Source organism: Callorhinus ursinus, unplaced genomic scaffold (assembly GCF_003265705.2).
Source record: "Callorhinus ursinus isolate GAN/ISIS: 27379988/994484 unplaced genomic scaffold, GSC_fseal_2.0 scaffold13, whole genome shotgun sequence".
In the NCBI taxonomy this organism is placed as follows: Eukaryota; Metazoa; Chordata; class Mammalia; order Carnivora; family Otariidae; genus Callorhinus; species Callorhinus ursinus.
In genome coordinates, this window is record NW_027397075.1 from 11,577,017 (window position 1) to 11,594,817 (window position 17,801).

General features: G+C 44.6%; 1 protein-coding gene and 2 pseudogenes across 3 annotated transcripts in view; all 3 read right to left on the reverse strand.

Moving 5' to 3' along the window:
- The window catches only part of RBFOX1 (RNA binding fox-1 homolog 1), a 2,099,893-nt gene that overhangs the window by 1,940,751 nt on the left and 141,341 nt on the right, over positions 1-17,801 (reverse strand). The gene's annotated exons all lie outside the window — the stretch shown is intronic.
- LOC112813841 (prefoldin subunit 4 pseudogene) lies at positions 11,569-12,196 on the reverse strand (annotated as a pseudogene).
- LOC112813870 (ubiquitin-conjugating enzyme E2 L3 pseudogene) lies at positions 12,510-13,162 on the reverse strand (annotated as a pseudogene).

Genomic DNA, 17,801 nt, shown 5'->3' on the forward strand with positions numbered 1-17,801 from the left:
GCCCTCCTGGCCCACCACACTCCAACCACCTCTCCTTCTCACTATTTCTCAAACACCATGCCCCCCCACCACCACCACAGGACCTTTGCACATGCCATTTCCTCCCCCTGGGCTGTTCCCGGCTAAGTCCCATTTGTCCTTCCAGTATCACTTCCTTTAGGAGGCTTCTCCTAACTCCCAAGCTGAGGTCAGGCCCTACCACCTGTTCCTGTGTCTTGCACAACAGTGACCACAATTGTAATCAACTATGTGATAATCCGCTGGACATCCATCTTCCTTGCTCACTCAGTGCTCCATAAAGAAAGGGATTCCTTCCTATTCCTTCCTCACTTATATCTCCCCAACCAGATGGTGATGAATCTATAGTTGATACTCAATAATGAGTGAATGTGTAAATGGAACCTCCAAACATAAAACCCAAACTTATTATTCAAAGTTCTTGAAATAATAGCCTTCTCTCTGCCTATGATTAGTGCAATGAGAAGCTGCAACAGATGACCTCAGAATGAAGAAATCCTAGGAAAATCTTCAGAGGAATGTCAGCTTCCTGGGGCAGGGATTTGGGTCTTTTTCATTCACTGATGTAGTCCCAGCACCTGGCACAGGGCATGGCCCATAGAAGGGGCTTGACAGGCATTCAGTGAACCTATCAATCCACCAACCATAGTAGGCCAGACACTGACAGTGGTTTCTTATTGATAACACCAGAATTATGGTGTAGGGGTGCATTGGGGATGGTTTTGAAGGAAGGCTAACAGCCCATCCAAGGCAGGGCTGAAATTTCCAAGACTTTGTTGCTGCCCACACCTTATTCTGGTGGGCTCAGTGCAAAACCACATACTGCAAACACGGATTAACCCACTGTCATCAGGGCTGAAACCTGCCTCAGCTGTGTTTCCAGTCACTCTTCCAGGACCCCACGGGCTTCCCCCAAATCCTCCTGGAAACCGCTGGGTGGTTGAGATTAAGGAGTCTTGCCTCTTCAGAGCTAGCCCTTCAATAAACTTCAAATCCAACAGAAACTCTCTCTCCTCTAAGTCCTGACCAAGGACTGAGCATGAGCAGCATGGGGATTCACATGAAAACAAATCCCAGGGCAGACAAATCCCAACAAAGCACAGAGGCCTGGACTGACTGGGACCAGGAGCTGCAGAGAACCTAATACCAACCTACCTGCTCCCCAAAGTCATTGTCTTAAGCAAAGAGATCAGCGTGGGTAAATCATGAAACGCTCCTGCTGCAGAGGGTAAAGCGGGAATTAAAAGTAACAGTGAGGTGGTGAGTCAGGCAAGGCAGGAGGGCCGGTGTAGGCTGACTTTCCTGGCTCCCTTCTCCAACTGGAGAGTAAGGAGGGGCTAATGCTTCATGGCTGAGTAGACCCTATAAGGCTTCCTGTCTTTTTTTTTTTTTAAAGATTTTATTTATTTATTTGAGAGAGAGAGAGAATGAGAGATAGAAAGCACTAGAGGGAAGAGGGTCAGAGGGAGAAGCAGACTCCCTGCTGAGCAGGAAGCCCGATGCGGGACTCGATCCCGGGACTCCAGGATCATGACCTGAGCCGAAGGCAGTCGCTTAACCAACTGAGCCACCCAGGCGCCCAAGGCTTCCTGTCTTAACCTCAGACTGGAGGGCTGTCCTGGAACAGAGGAAACCTCCTACACCACTCACTCAGGCCATAACAAGGACCTTGTCAAAGGACTGTATGAATAGTGACTGTCCGGACAGGAGGCTTCCGTGCAACTGTCTGGACACATGATCCCCAATTTAGCCACCTTTTTCACCCCCCCAAATCATTTTACTATAAATTGTTGTATATTAAATAATATTCAATTTCTTGAATCCACCAGGCTCTTGGGTTCCTCTCCACACGATGCCCCATCTGCCTAGAATACTTCCCCAGATGTCCACAGGCTGGTACCACCTCATTCTTCAGGTTTCTGCTTAAAGGTCACCTCCTCCAAGCCACCTTCCCAGAACTTCCTGGTGAAGGCCAGTCTATCCTGGCCCCTCTGTATCAGAAGCCCATTTCCTTTATGTTGCTTATGATTTGCCTTAATGCTATTTTGCTGCACTTTCCCAACTAGAACACAGCCAGCATAAGGGCAGGAACCACGTTTCTCCGTCAATCTGGAGACCCTCTGCTTAGCTCAGCACCCAGTGTTTATAAGGTACACGTTCACTGAGTAAAGGACTGAAACTCTGTTGGGGACCCCTGCTACTTAATCAGACCATCCATGTATTTAACCATGTATTCAACCATATAGGGGTAACCACTACACACCTCGGACTGTGCTGGATGCTTGAACTACATCATGGACCATTTCACAAAGCAAGCAAGGGCAGGTTCACATTTCTCTGGCTTTGTAAAGTGGACCCAGGGTGTATTTCTGAAATGCAGAAGGTTCAAGTAAGGTCTCCCATCGCTTGCATTGTGCACCACCTGCTGCCCCTCCCCCCAAACACAGCCTGTTGCAACACCCAGGGCTCCCCTGCTCTCTATTCCCAAGAGACAGAGCTCACAAGGCAAAGCCACCCACACAGCATACCAATTAACACCACAGCCTCCAAACCCTACAGTGTCTGTGGATGACAGCAGCTTTAGGGTCAAAGGTTTCCAACCTGAGCTAACTCTACTTGTAACAGTTAATTTTATGTGTCAACATGGCTAGGCCAGAGCATGCAGATATGTGGACAAAGGTAATTCTGAACACTTCTGGGAAGATGATTTGAAATCAGTGGACTTGGAGTAAGGCAGATTGCCCTTACTACTAAGAGTGGGACTCAGGTGAAGGCCTGAACAGAACAAAAAACTGACCTCTCCAGAGCGAGAGAGAATTCTGGAGCTGATGATCTTTGGACAGCAGCATCAGCCCTTCTAGAGCTCCAGCCCAACAGCCCACCCTGCAGATTTTGGACTTGCCAACCTCCGTAATCAAGTTAGTCAATCCCTTAAAATAAATCCCTTTATGTGTGTGTACACACACACACACACGGACCCCTGCCCCCGCCGCCCCGACATCCCACTGGTTCTATTTCTCTGGAGATTCCTAGTACACCACTCAAGGGCCCTAGGCTTCCAGCTGACAGCCAGCCTTAGGCACATGAGGAAGACCGGGAAGAGGGGAGAGGAAGACTGGGCTCTAGGCCTGCTGTATGAGATGCTTCCTGCTGTGAGCAAAGAACACACAGGCACCCATGAACAGAGTTGAGACACTGAGGGGGACTGGGATTGGACCCAGCCAAATGCCAACATGGATTTGAATGTAGGCTTTACCACTCATTCAGACATTATCTTGGGCAAGTAGCCATTCTGCTCTAAGCACCAGCTTCCTCATCTGTAAAATGGGGATGGTTGCAGCTCCTGGGTCACTGACTCATTAAGCACCTGGACCAGTCCATCCCAAGACCACTGATTGGTAATGAGCCAGAGTAGGCACCAACTTGCAAAGGAGGAGCACCTGACTGCTGAGTGGTCACCCCCTGGGGTTAATCAGGAAAGGTTTCTCTGCCCCTCTCCCTGGAGCGAAGACAGAAAAAGCCTCCAGGTGTAGCTCTTTGCTCTCCAGAGAGTCCATTTTAGTAGCAAACAGGCTGGTGAAAAGCCATCTCAGGACTCAGTGCTGAGAAGGTAACAGCCACTCCCTCCAGCAAAGAATTCAATCACAAAAAGAGGAAAATGTCTTTTCATCAACTGTACCATCCCTGGAGAGAAGCCAGCGAGAGGCTCTGTGTGGACCCGAAAGGTGCCTAACACAGACCTTCCATTATTGACAGCCACCCTGGCAGCAGATGCCAACACTGGGTACAATTTGGGTCTTCTAGGTTCAACAGAATTAACACTTTTATCAAATCGTTTTAAACTATTCCTTCCGAAGGAAGAAAAAAAATATCTTCAGCAACCCTCCTGCTTACAGTGGTCCTACCTCTTATCGGGAATTTGGGGATGCTTCATGCATCCCATTAAGATGTAGTTCCCTGCAAGCTCCCTCAGACACACAGTAACCTAATGCAGGTGGGACCACCAAGTCCAAGTGTGCCCTGCAACTGAACTGGGGTGGGGGTTGGAGTCATTATTTCTTCAATGTTAAGAATGGTCTCCCTTTAGGGAAAACCACATCGTTGAATTTCTCTTGAATGTTAAGTCAGTTGTGAATAAGCAAGGAGACTCAAAGAGGCTCCTTTTTGAAGGTTTTTCACTACTTTCCAGCTATACCACTTCTGCTCTAGACCTCATAACCCCTGCTTGCTCTCTTCTTCCACTGACGAAATGAAGCTCGGGCAGCTGTTGCATTAGGACCCATGAAGGCAGGCACACCTATGCCCAGGGAGAGGCCATAGACAGAAGATTTGGGGTTTGGGATCCTGTTGGCAGAAAAAAGCTATCTCTAAGAGCTGGACTGAGCTGACCCGACTGTTGCCAAGCTCCCCTTTTGGGGACACAGGGAGCTCCCAGATCAGCTGGGAGGGGGAAACCTCCCGTCAGTGGAGGAGCGTATAATACGGTCACACTCCATATAGGTACACATGCTCCTAGAAGCCCTTCTTGGCACTCTCCCCTAGGCCTGCATAGCCCCCCGCTCTCCACAAACCTGCGCTTAGCCAGACCCATTTCCCATATTCAAAGGGCAAGTGGTCTTTCTTAGATGTGGGGATCACAATGAAGGAAGGGGGTCCTAGATGACGTCACACAATGGCCCACTTTGATAAACAGCGTTACTGAATCCTCCTCCTGGGAGGTCAGCAATGCAACAAGAGATGTGAGGGGCTGACATGGGAAAGGGACCCCCATCATTTACTAGGTTTAGGGACCCAGGAGACTGTAGACCCTGTATCCCCTTTCCTCCCCAAGCCCAGCTACAGATTCTGACATGGGATGTGTTACCCAGTTGGGGCAAGGAGATAAAACAATGGTGCTCTTTCAGAGTATCAACTCTGCCCCCACGGAAGCTTGTAACTACAAGCGCTTCATATTATGAGCAAATAAAGAGAACATTTGACTCAAAGCTCCAAAAGGCAGTAATATAAGGAAATGTAAAATCCAACCATAGCATCCTTTCAAAGACTGTCAACCCTTTATTCATAAACAAGATTTCATCACGCACACAAAGCTAATGACCTAGGAGAAAGCATTCAAAAGAGAAAACTCAGTTCACCTGACAAAGATGTTTGATTTCTTTACCCATTCTATCTAGATATGCAGAATGTCCACTACGGGCAAAACAACTGTGAGAAATCAGAACAGATCAGATCCTGACCCTTGTGGAAACGATGTTCCATCAGAAGGAAGACAACATGAACAAGTAATTTCAAAACATCATTTAGTAGGAAGTGAAGTTGCCATGATGGAAATAAAGATGTTTCATGCCTTCATCTCATGAGAGGAAAGGGTGAGACCAGACCTAAGGAAAGTCTGTCAGAATCCTAACCTGCTTGATGCATAGCAAACCCAAAGACATCCTGAGCCTCCATGAAATGGGATTCTGCACAGTTCGTATTTTTAGAAGTTTCTCATTCCTTTTTGCAGTGCTGATTTGGCACGGAGATGTACACCTCTTACTCTCCAGATTAAAGAAACACAGTCAGAACTTCAAATATATGACAGAAACCCTGGCTTGTAGTCAGGGACTATAGTGCCTTCATGTGACCCTGCATCTTAAAGGCAGAGTAGACAAGCACTTGGTCAAGGCATGGCCATTCCCAGAAAAGCCGAACAGGGGTCCTCAAGCCTCACCCAGGGATGTGGCTGTTCCATGCTGAGTCAAGGCTGCCTTTGGACAAAGACACATTTTTAGTACAGGTCACTTTGAGACCTTTCTCCAAGATTTTTTCAGCTCTGTTCCAGAGGAGTTGGTATAATTTATCAACCTCACTTTTCTATCCTCATTTCCTCCACGGCAGGGAGTATGGCACATTGGTTGGGAGAATGGACTCTGGCCTAAGACGGCCCGTGTTTAAATTCCCAGCTCTACCACTTACTAGCTGTGCATCTTGGGCAACTTGCTTAATCGCTCTATGCAGTGCCTCTGTCTCCCCACCCTGACAGAAAGAATTGCCACCAAAAACAAAACAAAAAACAGCAACAACAAAACCCATACAACACACCACATTCTAATTGGCATCTAGCAATGGTAAAAAGCTCTCCATAAATGTTACAGACGTTACCTACTAGCTAGGTTAAGAGGCTTTCCAAAACCACGTAACAAATGCTTACTTAGGCTTAGTACCAGGCTTAGACAACAATCAACCAGTTCACTGGACTTTTGACTGGGTTGTGCAGCTTTTCTATCCTCTTTTAAAGGGACATGGTAAACTCCCACAGCCATGCACAGGATCAGCCATACTTGTACAACATAAAGCCACTTTCCTGGCCATAGTTGTTTGGTCACCTGACCCAAGCTGAGCCATTCAGTTTCCTTCCCTAAGAATTTGGAGTTGAAAGGAAAGCCAGTTTTTCTGACTGCTCTCTTGGAACAGAGGCCATGGGGACTCAAGAGTTGTTATCGACAGCCATTTTATGCCATTACAACAGAGAAATAAAGCAAGCCATCCTTCAGTGAGAGAGGGGCAGAAATGCAAAGCAGATGGAGAGAGTCCTGGGGACTCAGGAGCTCTAGCCCTGGCTCCTAAGGGCCCCCTGACCTCAGAGTTTCTGAGATGCCCCCTGCAGTCACAACAAATCCTGCTCTTTCTTGAGGCTACCAGTCTGGTTTTTCTAACTGCAACCATAGAGTCTTAAGGTATACAAGGAGATGCCTAGTCACCTATTGTATCTGCACAGCTCAAGCGTCACAAGGATCAGGAAATGACAGTTTGTGCACCTAACAGTAGCAAATGCCTGGGAACTTCTCTGGACATCAGTCTCTTGTTTTCCTTTCCATGGGGTGCCATTAGAAACACCCTAAGAAACTGGAAGGAATATTAGTGCGATACAATTAAAGTCTAGGAGGCTTTGAGGAAGCGATAGGACCCAGTGGAAAGAGCATGAGCATTAGAATAAAAAATATCTGCTGGGACACTTAGGCAAGTTACTTAACCTCTCTGGGCTTCCATCTCCCTTTCTGGTAAATGAGAATAGGGTGTTTATGGGGTTGAAGGAAGTAAGGGATATAAGCTGCCTGCATATATTAGGCATGCATTAAATCCTAACTATTATTATAGCCTATAACTATTAATTATAAGTAAAATTAACATCTCCAAGTGTTATTGTATTACACATAAACATGTCAAAACATAGTAAATCATTGTTCTTAATATGGCATAGAACACCCAACTAACATTTAGGCAAAGCAAAAGGCATTGCTCAGAGCATATTTTAACCAATCTATTAAAAAAAGAAAAGAAAAAAAAATCAGGACACGAACAGCCTCAGAAGATGCCACATGTTTCTAAGTCTCCTAGAATAATACTCAAACATCCTTGGATTCTTAGAGAGCAGGGAAGGGAATTAGATTGGGAAGCATAGAATGCTGTCCACGAGCAGTTTCCACTAGTGCTGGTTTGGGGTTCCTAAAACTGACGGCTACCCAGAATAGCATGCCTACCAGCCCTGTACCTTGGCAGACATGACTACTCAATCATGAGGTTTTTTTCCTGCTAAACCTAAAGCACCCATTTATGTCACAGAATCCTGCATGCAGGGATTCAGGCAACCATGAGCAATTAGCCTGAGTTGGCCTGCTCTATTAAACTGATTACCTATCCCTGTTTCATGGAGTAGAGAGTCATCCTGAAGCCAACTGCCTTCAGGTTGCCAGGAAATCAAGGCGTAGGTCAAGAGGGCTATTTTTCTGTATCCCTAAATGGCAGTTGACCCTTGAACACCACAAGGGTTAGGGGTGCCAACCCACCACACAGTCAAAAATCCACCTATAAATTTTGACTCCCCAAAAGCTTAACTAGTAATAGCCTACTGTTGACCAGAGGCCTTACCAAGAACAATCGATTAACATATATTTTGTATATGTATTATATACTGTATTCCTTTAAGATTTTATACTATATTCTTATAATACAGTAAGGTAGAGGAAATAAAATATTAAGAAAACCATAAGAGGGACACCTAGATGGCCGTCAGTAGAACATGCAACTCTTAATTTTGGGGTTGTGAGTTTGAGCCCCATGTTGGGCACAGAAATTACTAAAAAATAAAATCTTTAGGGGTGCCTGGATGGTTCAGTCGGTTAAGCGTCCGACTCTTCATTTTGGCTCAGGTCATCATCTCAGGGTCGTGGGATCGAGCATCAGGCTCTACACTCAGCACTCAAAAAAAAAAAAATCTCTAAAACAAAAAAAAGGAAAAAACACACAGTACTATATTTATCCAAAAAAAAAAATCCACATATATAAGTGAACCCACAGTTCAAATCCATGTTTCTTAAAGGTTAACTGTACTTCCTGCATATAACTAACTCGAATTGGCTGGTTAGATACAAGAATATGAACTCCTGGTTCTGTGAATAATTCTAAGACATAGTAGAATTCTGTTTTCGATGTCTCTGGAAGATCACTCTGCAAACTAATGAAATGTTAGTTCTACCTAAAGACAAGGGAAATGTATGGAAGAGTCTCCAAAGGCCCTTTGCAAGCTTAACTGAATGGCCTCCAATTACCTAGTCTGTGGTCCACTCTGATCCCAGGACCAGATGGAATGCTCCGTAATCGAAACCTAGATATATTCATGCTTAAGCACCCATTTATGTCAATAGTTTTAACTTCACCAAAAAAGCTTAAAAGCACCTTACAAATTACCCCTTGAAAGCTCAAGTAAACAGCTTCTCTCTCTCTCCCACTGCAAACCTATCCTCAGAGATGGTGTGGAGCAGCGACTGGACTGTAAGTGTCTGACGAATGTTGCAATACACTGTCCAGATCCTCCTTCAGTAATCAGTGTCCGACTCCCCGTACCACCAGGACAGCTACGGGCAGAAAGCCCCAAGCCATGAGCCTCGGGCAGGGACTGCCTCAGCTGAGGGGCCCTGACTTGCCAAAGGTTGAGCAGCCTGCAGCCAGTCATGGGTTTTGCAGTTGTAAGAGCCAAGCTGCTGGTGCCAGTCGAGGAACACTGCTCCAATTCTAAATCAGCTTAAGAACACCCCCACAGAAGCCCTGGCGTAGACTGCTTTGCAGCCCACCTTACCCTCTCTGCGTATATCTGCTTCTGGCTCCTCCCCTCCACAGGTGTTGATCCTAATGAATGCTAATCTCTGGGTCTTGTTAGCTCTTAGCAATCCCACCTGCAAGAGGATGCGTGGCAGGAGGGAGAAGCCAACCAATTATCAAAATCCTACTCAGGTGCTGGGCACTTGGCTTATCCCTTTACTTCTCAGAACATGATCAGCCCCATTTGTAAAATGGGGCTGAGAAGGATAAAGTAAATAGCCTGAGATTATCCAGCCAGACCAGTCTTGTTCCAACACACCACAATGATAAAGTACACAGCCCTTCATCAAATTCCGGATAACTGGGACTTGCAGAGACAAGTTAACAATAAATATAATTTGTCCAAAATTAGGTGGTGCTGTCTTCCAGTGCATTTCAGCAGATATGCACTGAACCCTTACCAGTGTGCTTAAGAAATGTAACAAATTAGAGAAAGAGAGAGAAACACTCCCCAGTTCTTTAGTTTCTCAGCAGTTTGTGAATACTTATTGAATACCTACTAAGTGAGAGGCACACCAGGGGGAAAATAAGACTAGATGCCAGCAAATGTATAAAGCTGAAGGTGGCCAGTGGGCCAGTGCTAGACAAGGACAAAGAGACATAGGAGCCCTCAGGACAGTGAGAGTTAGTTGATTTCTCCTTCTTTTTCTTTGAATTGCCTGAGAAATGGAAATTGTAAAGCCCTGAGCCTTGAGTAATAATACCCAGGAAACTTCTCAGTGTTCTCAGAGAAATGCATTTTATTTTCTAAATGATGCTTCCACAAAAGATGATGCCCAGTCTGAGCGAGCCCGGCCATTGTAGCTCCAGAAGATAACAAGAGCCCTTCCTGCCAAAATCAGGCTGGATGCAACCTGAAACAGAGTGAGAATGGTTTATGAAAAGAGCCAATTTTATGAGTCTATGAGCTACTCAAAGCCACAATCGTTAAGGGAAGGAGAACGGAGCAAACAGCAAGATAGATTTGTAAAGAAGGGCCTTACGTCAATAAGGCAGTGGCACAGCCCAGGACAAGCCACCCCGGTCACAAAGAGGCAGCAAAAGCCACAAGGACAGAGGCAGGAGGGACACAGAGCAAGAGCCCACGGTGCACCTAGAGTCTGTGGAACCTTCACGGAAGACAGTGGGAAAAGCTCAGGTTTCTGCTCCTGTGGTGCTCCCTATGGGATGGGGTGGAGGCAGTGAAAAAGGGGGGCTCCTTTGTAGTGATGGAGTCATTCTGTGTCTTGATCGTGGTGGTGGTTACACAGATCTATACCTGGGAGAAAACTGCACAGAACTACACAAACACACATATACACACGTGAGTGTGTGTAAAAACCAGAGAAAACGAATGGGGTCCGGAGTTTGGTCCACAGACTGTACCAATGTTAGTTTCCTGGTTGTGACATTGTACTACAGTTATACAAGATGTCACCACTGGGGAAAGATGGCAAAATAGCCCAGACTGGATTAGAAAAATTGTCCTGTTCAGCACTTAGCTGTTGCCACTACCTCATATAACACGGATGAGTGACTGTTAAATTGGGGCTGCATCTTATAAGATTTTACAAACTGAGGGTTTTAGAGGGGAGGGTGGTGGGGGGTTGGGTTAGCCCGGTGATGGGTATTAAGGAGGGCACGTATTTCATGGAGCACTGGGTGTTATACGAAAACAATGAATCATGAAACACTACATCAAAAACTACTGATGTACTGTATGGTGACTAACATAACATACTAAAATTAAATTAAGTTAAAAATAAATAAATAGACAAATGTAAGATTTTATATTTCTTTACACAAACATCTATAAATTTATCCAAATGATTCCAGGTAATCATATCACACATATCGAGTTTATTTTTGTCATGCGGTCTTTTCTTTTTCCTTTTTATGCATCAATTCCCCTCTCCCGTGTTCCCCTCCCACTACCCAGTGGTTCATGTTACAACCTGGACCGCACTGTTCCATAGCTTTCTCTCTTCTTAAGTAACTACATATCAGTAGTACACGTATGTCGCATACATGTATGTACATGGTTGCTTTTATCTTCACTAAAAATGGGATCATATATACACCTTTCAGCAGTTACTTTACTCACTCAGTCATAATTCATGGCTATACCTCTAACACAGTCGGCATTGCTCTGACTCATTCTTTTGGATGGCAGAAAACTGTCCCTCATTCATTCATTCATTCAACCATTCCTGGGCGGATGATCTTTGACCTTGTTTCTTCCTCCCTCCCTCTACAAACAAAGCCGCGTTAAACATCCTCGAACATCTGTTCTTGCTTTACCCATGCTTTCAGTCCCATGGGCCAGATCTGCAGGATAGGATAGTTCGGTCAAGAGGCTCATGGTTTTTTTTTTCTTGTTTTTTTGTTTTTTGCTTAACCGATTTTAATAACATGACATAAAGCCCCTGCACTTGATAGAATCGTTATGCAAAATACATAGATGAATACTGTCTTCTTTTAAAAATATAAAATAAATAAGCAAGACATGTGAAAATAGGCAAGTTTCATTAAATAAATGAAAATTTTAAAAAAAGAAACTTTTGCTTTCCATATCATTTGAAGAAGGGAAATTATCATTTTAAACAATATTCAAGTTTATTAAACAAATTAAAAAAGGTATTATAAAATGTTTAACTGTCATCAGCTTCGAGGTTATGTTGCTCCCGAATTTTGCATATAACTGAACTTTCAGATCCGCTAACACTCGCTGAATTGATTCCACTCTGGCTTCTAAAGCGTCGATTTATCCTTGCAAATTTTTCTTTGCTTCTTCTAACATTTCCTCTGTTTCTTCTTGAGAATGGCTAATGAAAACATCACCGATTTGATAAGGTATCATTAAGCAATCATCATCTGCAAGCATGATGTCCTCACAAGCATCTTCTAAATTCTGGAGTTGTTTCTTTTTTACTTCTATTTCCTCCTTCAGCTCTGTGATTCTACTTGTATTCCGTGCAAATTTGTTTATCTTTTGTTGATCTTCAAAAGTAACGTTGACATCTTCTGCAGCCAGATTCTCCTTAGGGATTCCCCTCATTTATAAAATAAGAACAAGAGCACTGCCTTCTCCATGGTGGCCGCCATCTTGGGACTGGACTCAAGAGGCTCAGGTATTTTAATTTTAATTAAGAGCCACTCTCAGATTGCTTTCCAAGAAAACCCTTCACTTTCTAACAGCAGTGTATGGACATCCTACCCTCATGTCCCCACCAGAGCAGGCATTATGACCCTTATTATATTCTGGACATTCAGAAAGATATAAACTAAGGGTTTTGGTTTTCACTAACTGCAAACATTTTTTTTTTTTTTGGCCATTTGAGTTTGCTCATCTGTCAACTGCCCATTTTTTTTTTTTTAGAACATCTTAAATTTTTAATCCTTTCTTTACAGGTTACCTAGACCGCTTTTGATTAAGAAAACTGTAGAAAGTTAGTAACTGCCACAAGCAAACGCCAGGCAGCCGCACATGTCAATTTTCCACAGAGTCCTGCTTTGCGGGGTCTCCGCTCACACTCGCTGGAATCGGTCGCGGCAGAGTTTAGTCCACAGGTCGCTTCTCCCCGTATTTCTTTGTAAACTCTTCAGCATTCTTACAGAATTTTTTACGGTCCTTAGAGTATTCTTCAGCTAGGTCAGCCCGAAGTGGGTGCTCGGGCTGGGGGTCGTTCACCAGTGCTATGAGGGACTGGATTACTTGGTCGGTTTTGGTTGCTGGCTTCCAGTTTTCAGCACTAATTACTGGCAGACAGACCTGCCCCTTTTCATCGATGTTCGGGTGATAGATCTTTGTTTTAAATGTGATCTTCGGTGGTTTGAATGGGTACTCTGCTGGAAAGTTGATTTCGATTCTGAAGGCCCCCTTATCATATGGAGGGTTGTCAGGAACAATAAGCCCTTGCCAAGTCAATAAATTAGCTTCATCAACCTGGATGTTACAGAAGTTTTTCATTCCACATTTGCGGATTTCTTCAAGCTCCTTCATCAGCCTCCTGCTGGCCGCCATCTTGGATCCCAACTGCCCATTTTTTAATTTGGTTCCTTAAGCTCATCTAGATGACTTGTAAAATTTCTTTGCCTATTTTTTGCATAATATTTTCCAAGTCCATTATTCAACTGTCGACTTTATTTATGATATGTTTTGCCATTTAAATGTGTTTTTTTAATAATTAAAGAATCAAATCTGCCAGATTCTTCTTTTATGCATTCTATGTTCCCAGGCCCTCTTAGATGGATGGTTATTTTTCTTCCCAGGCTCACTCACTGGGATAGGGAACCTCACTCAATTCTCCCTGCAGGGCTTCACTTGTCTCCTTAGGACCAAGTTCTTCCCACTACCCACTACATTCTGAGCTCACCCCAGTTCTCTCTGCTGGGACTCCCAAAGCCCAGCGCCACACTTTGTGTCTGGCCACTCCCAGGGCCCAGAAGCCACTGTATTACAAGTGATCATGCAGGAGGAAGAAGCCAAATTCAGCGTGTCATCTTTGCAGAATCCTTTTTTTTTTTTTTAAGAAAAAGGTAGACACAAAGTCTGTACAAGGTGTGTGTATAATGATTATATGCTCATAAAAAAATCTTGTTATTTTTAAATGTCTTCCAACAGAATGGAAATGTGCCTATGGAATGGTTTCTATTTTTCTACTATTCCCTATTACCTAAGGCCACCAGCCCACATTAACCCACCACATTTGTTTAAATCCACCTCACTGACCCCAACCCAGCTTTGCATTATGCAGCTTTGGATATGCCTCTGGTCAAGGGAGGTCAGGTGTGTTTGTTTGCTATTGCTGCATAACAAATCACCACAGCCTGGGCAGCCTACACAGCACTCATCTATCATCTCATGGGCTGGAAAGTCCAGGGGACTCCACTCGGCTCTCTGCTCAGGGCCCAACAAGGCAAAGTCACAATACTGGCTGTCCTGGGCTCACATCTATGGGAATGGGAGAAGATTCTGCCACCTTGCTCATGCACGCTATTGTTCTTTGTGGCTGTAAGACTAGGTCCTTGTTTCCTTGGTGGCCTTTGGCCAGGGGTCTCTCTCAGCCCCTAGAGGCCTCTCACATTCACTCTCCTGTGGCCTCTGCTTCTTCAAACCAGCAACAGCACTTTGAGGCCTTCTTACACCTCAGGTTTCCCTCACTTCCCTTCTGCCACCAGCCAGAGAAAGTTCTCTGCTCTTAAGGGCTCATGGGATTAGAGCAGGGCACAGGGAACTGTGCCATATAATAGAACACAGCCACAGGAGTGATGAATCACCACATTTACAGGTTCTGGGGATCACGGGTGTGGACTCTTGGGACCATTCCTGGAAATTGTGCCTACCACACCAGGACCCCATGATACACCCTGAGAAACCAGCCAGTCACTGGCAAGCTGGTCCTTCATTGCCCCAGGCCAGTCTCTCTTTGAGGTGTCTCCACCAGCAACAATGCTCTCTTTGCTCCGGGCTGGCCCTGCAGTGCTCCCAACCTGATTCAGACCCCAGCAAGATGCTCTCCTGCCTGCCTGTACCCCCAAGTCTGGGTAATAATCCTCTGCATAGTGTTTGTTTGTGAGGCTGTAGAATTGACAGTTTATATGTCCCTGCCATAGACAGGGCTCTTTCCTCTGCTAATAGAGACTTTAAGTTCTCCATCAACAGTGTGGGAGGAAGGAAGGAGAGAGGAAGGGGGTAAAGGAAGAAGGAATGGTGACAGAAAGGGTGGAAGGAAGAGCAGAGAGTAGGAGGTATGGGGGCTGGGTAGGAACTCACCCTTAGCCCACAAAATTTGTAACTGATTTAGCTTTCCACTCACAGGCAAGGCCCAAGCACCTTCTGACAGCCACTCTCTCACTTTATGTTTGAACACCAGCAGAAATCTCTCCTGAAGAGGCAGGACTGGCTTCTGATCTGTCCCCAGTGATTTGGTCTTTCCTGGCCTCACTTAGGCCTTATCTTTGGGCTTGATCCCATCAGAATTGATGCCTCATGATGTGCCCCTGGTCTCCCAGCTTCTTCTAGGTTGCTGCTTCTATTCTCCCTTCGCATCACACTGGGGCAGAGCCCAGCCCATCTACCCCACCCTCATCTGTCTTTCCATACCCTCCCAATATCAGCATCATAAATGGATAATATCTACTATGTTTACCAATAAATAAACTAGTAACCATTCATTATTCCTGCATTTTTAAAAGGGCCTAAGGAACGGTTTCAATGCAGTAAGTCCATGTGGCACATTCAAGGACACTTCTGCATATTTTACTACTTACAGTGGGAGGCATCTGATAGTCTCTGAAGACACATTCACCTCCATGGACATATCCATTCAACATATATGTATTAAGTGCCTGCTACATTCCTTCCCAGGCAGACCTCCTATAAACAGCAGTCCTCACCAGATCCAACCTGAAAACACCTTGCAAATAAGCATCCCACCCACTGTCATAGCCCATCTTGCCTGCCTTTGCTCTGTTGAGGCTGTTTTCCTCATCTCAAGCCAGGAATGCAAAATCCATGACTGACTAACCTTGCCCAGAAGCTATACACAAGGTGGTGAGCAAGCACTTCATCAGCCCCATTCTTAATTCTCATTGTGTTCTTTCACTACCAAAATCTTAATTCACTGTCAGAAATGTGCTTTCTACCCCTTGGTGAAAGAAATAATGACTTTGTCAATCACTCCTCTTTTGCCAGACTTACTGAATTACCTAAAATGTCAAGATAATGTCTCTCCAGCCTGTTTTCACTATGGTACCAGCTTCTTCTCATTAAATTATGTTCAGATACATTGATTTCCTTCAACAGGGAGTAATGGAACCCTGCCAGAAATTAACACTAATCTTCTAATTCAGTAAGAATAAAATATGTGACTGATTAAATCTTAATTAACAGTTCACAAAATGCTGCTTAATGTCAGGTAGCATATGCATCTTAATTATCCAACAGTGTCGGTGCTGTTTACAAGATGAGGTAGGGGTCTATGAAAATTTTGTAGGATTGGTTGTGTGTGTTTTTTCTTTTGTTCTACGGTATCTTCCTCCCTGTTATCCCTTCATCTTTGTGGTTGTCAGTGGGTTAGGTTTATAAGCAAAGAACTTTTAATACTGGGCTCTCCCCCACAAACCATCCCCTTGACTCCATCTGGAAGAAAGTGATACAGTCTCTCAGTCAGGATAGGCTGGACGTGCTACAGTGATAAACATCCCTCAAATCCTAATAGCCATAAAAAAGTATCTACTGCATGTTACATGTTCATGATGGGTCAGCTGGAGCCACTGCTCCACTCTATCCTCACAGCAGAAGTTGGGTCTACAAAGCAACCACCATTTCAACATTGTCACCACTTGCCATGGCAGTAGAAATAGAATATGGCAAATCATACAATGTCTCCTGAGTCTTCTGCTCATATTCCACTGGCCAAAGAAAGTTTCTCGGTCTTATCTATATTCAATTGTGACGAGAAAAGTTCAAGCCAACCATAGTCCAAAAAGAGGAGATAAAAAGAAATCTTGAAGACAACCAGAGAAAAAGGACACATTACATACAGGGGAACAATGATAAGCATTACAGGACCCTTAAAATTAGAAGCCACACAATCCAGAAGAAAATGGAGTGACATCTTTAAAATGCTAAAAGAAAAAAGAACTGTCAACTTAGAATTCTATACCCCATGAAAATATCTTTCAAAAATGAAGGTCTCCAGTCCAGCATAGAGGAGCTTGTAAGTCATCACTCCTGTTCAGACAGCAAACAGGAAAAAAATGAACTGAAAATCAACAACACTTCTCAGATCCATCAAAGAACTGAGGTCAAAAGAGGAGAAATGAATATGTATAAGCATGTGTCATGACTGACTATAAGAGAGAGGGTAAGCACAGGGTCTCTGGATTCAGGCTCCCTGTGTACATGTGTGATGTCAAATGACATCCTTCCCGCGTCTCAGTGTCCTCATCTATAAAATGGGAACCATAAGCATCCAGGGGGTTGTTGTAAAGGTTCAGTGAGATGATGAAAAAAAGCAGCTGGCACAATGAAGGCCTCACATCAGTGCTCACTAGAGTAGATGTACAGGTACTTCCCAGTAAGAATTAAACTTCAGCATTGCCCTCCTTAACCACAATCAGGCCTCCCTTTTCTAAAATGTTCCAGAGAAATCCCCTTATTTGCCACACTCAGTGCATTCCAGCTCTCAGCTCTGCCACGGTGGTCTCTAAGCACCCCCACTGAACACACACACAGGAGGACTTGGCATTTCACTTCCTGAATACCCAGAAGGTCCATCTCTGACATCCTTTGCCCTCCTAACCAACAAATGGCCATGTCTCAGCCTTAATGGAAGATCGGGGGTATTCTCATGCCACTGTTACTATTTTTGCCACATCCACACCACATTTACAATCACTTAATTCATATTTTTATTTAAATAGAAGCACTTTTTTTAACATAAAATACATTTACTTTTAGAGGAAACTTTCATCACTACTGTAAACAGAAAATATCGCTTCAATTAAAAATAAAAGCAGTGATGGGGCGCCTGGGTGGCTCAGTCGTTAAGCATCTGCCTTCAGCTCAGGTCATGGTCCCTGGGATCGAGTCCCGCATCCGGCTCCCTGCTCTGCAGGAAGCCTGCTTCTCCCTCTCCCACTCCCCCTGCTTGTGT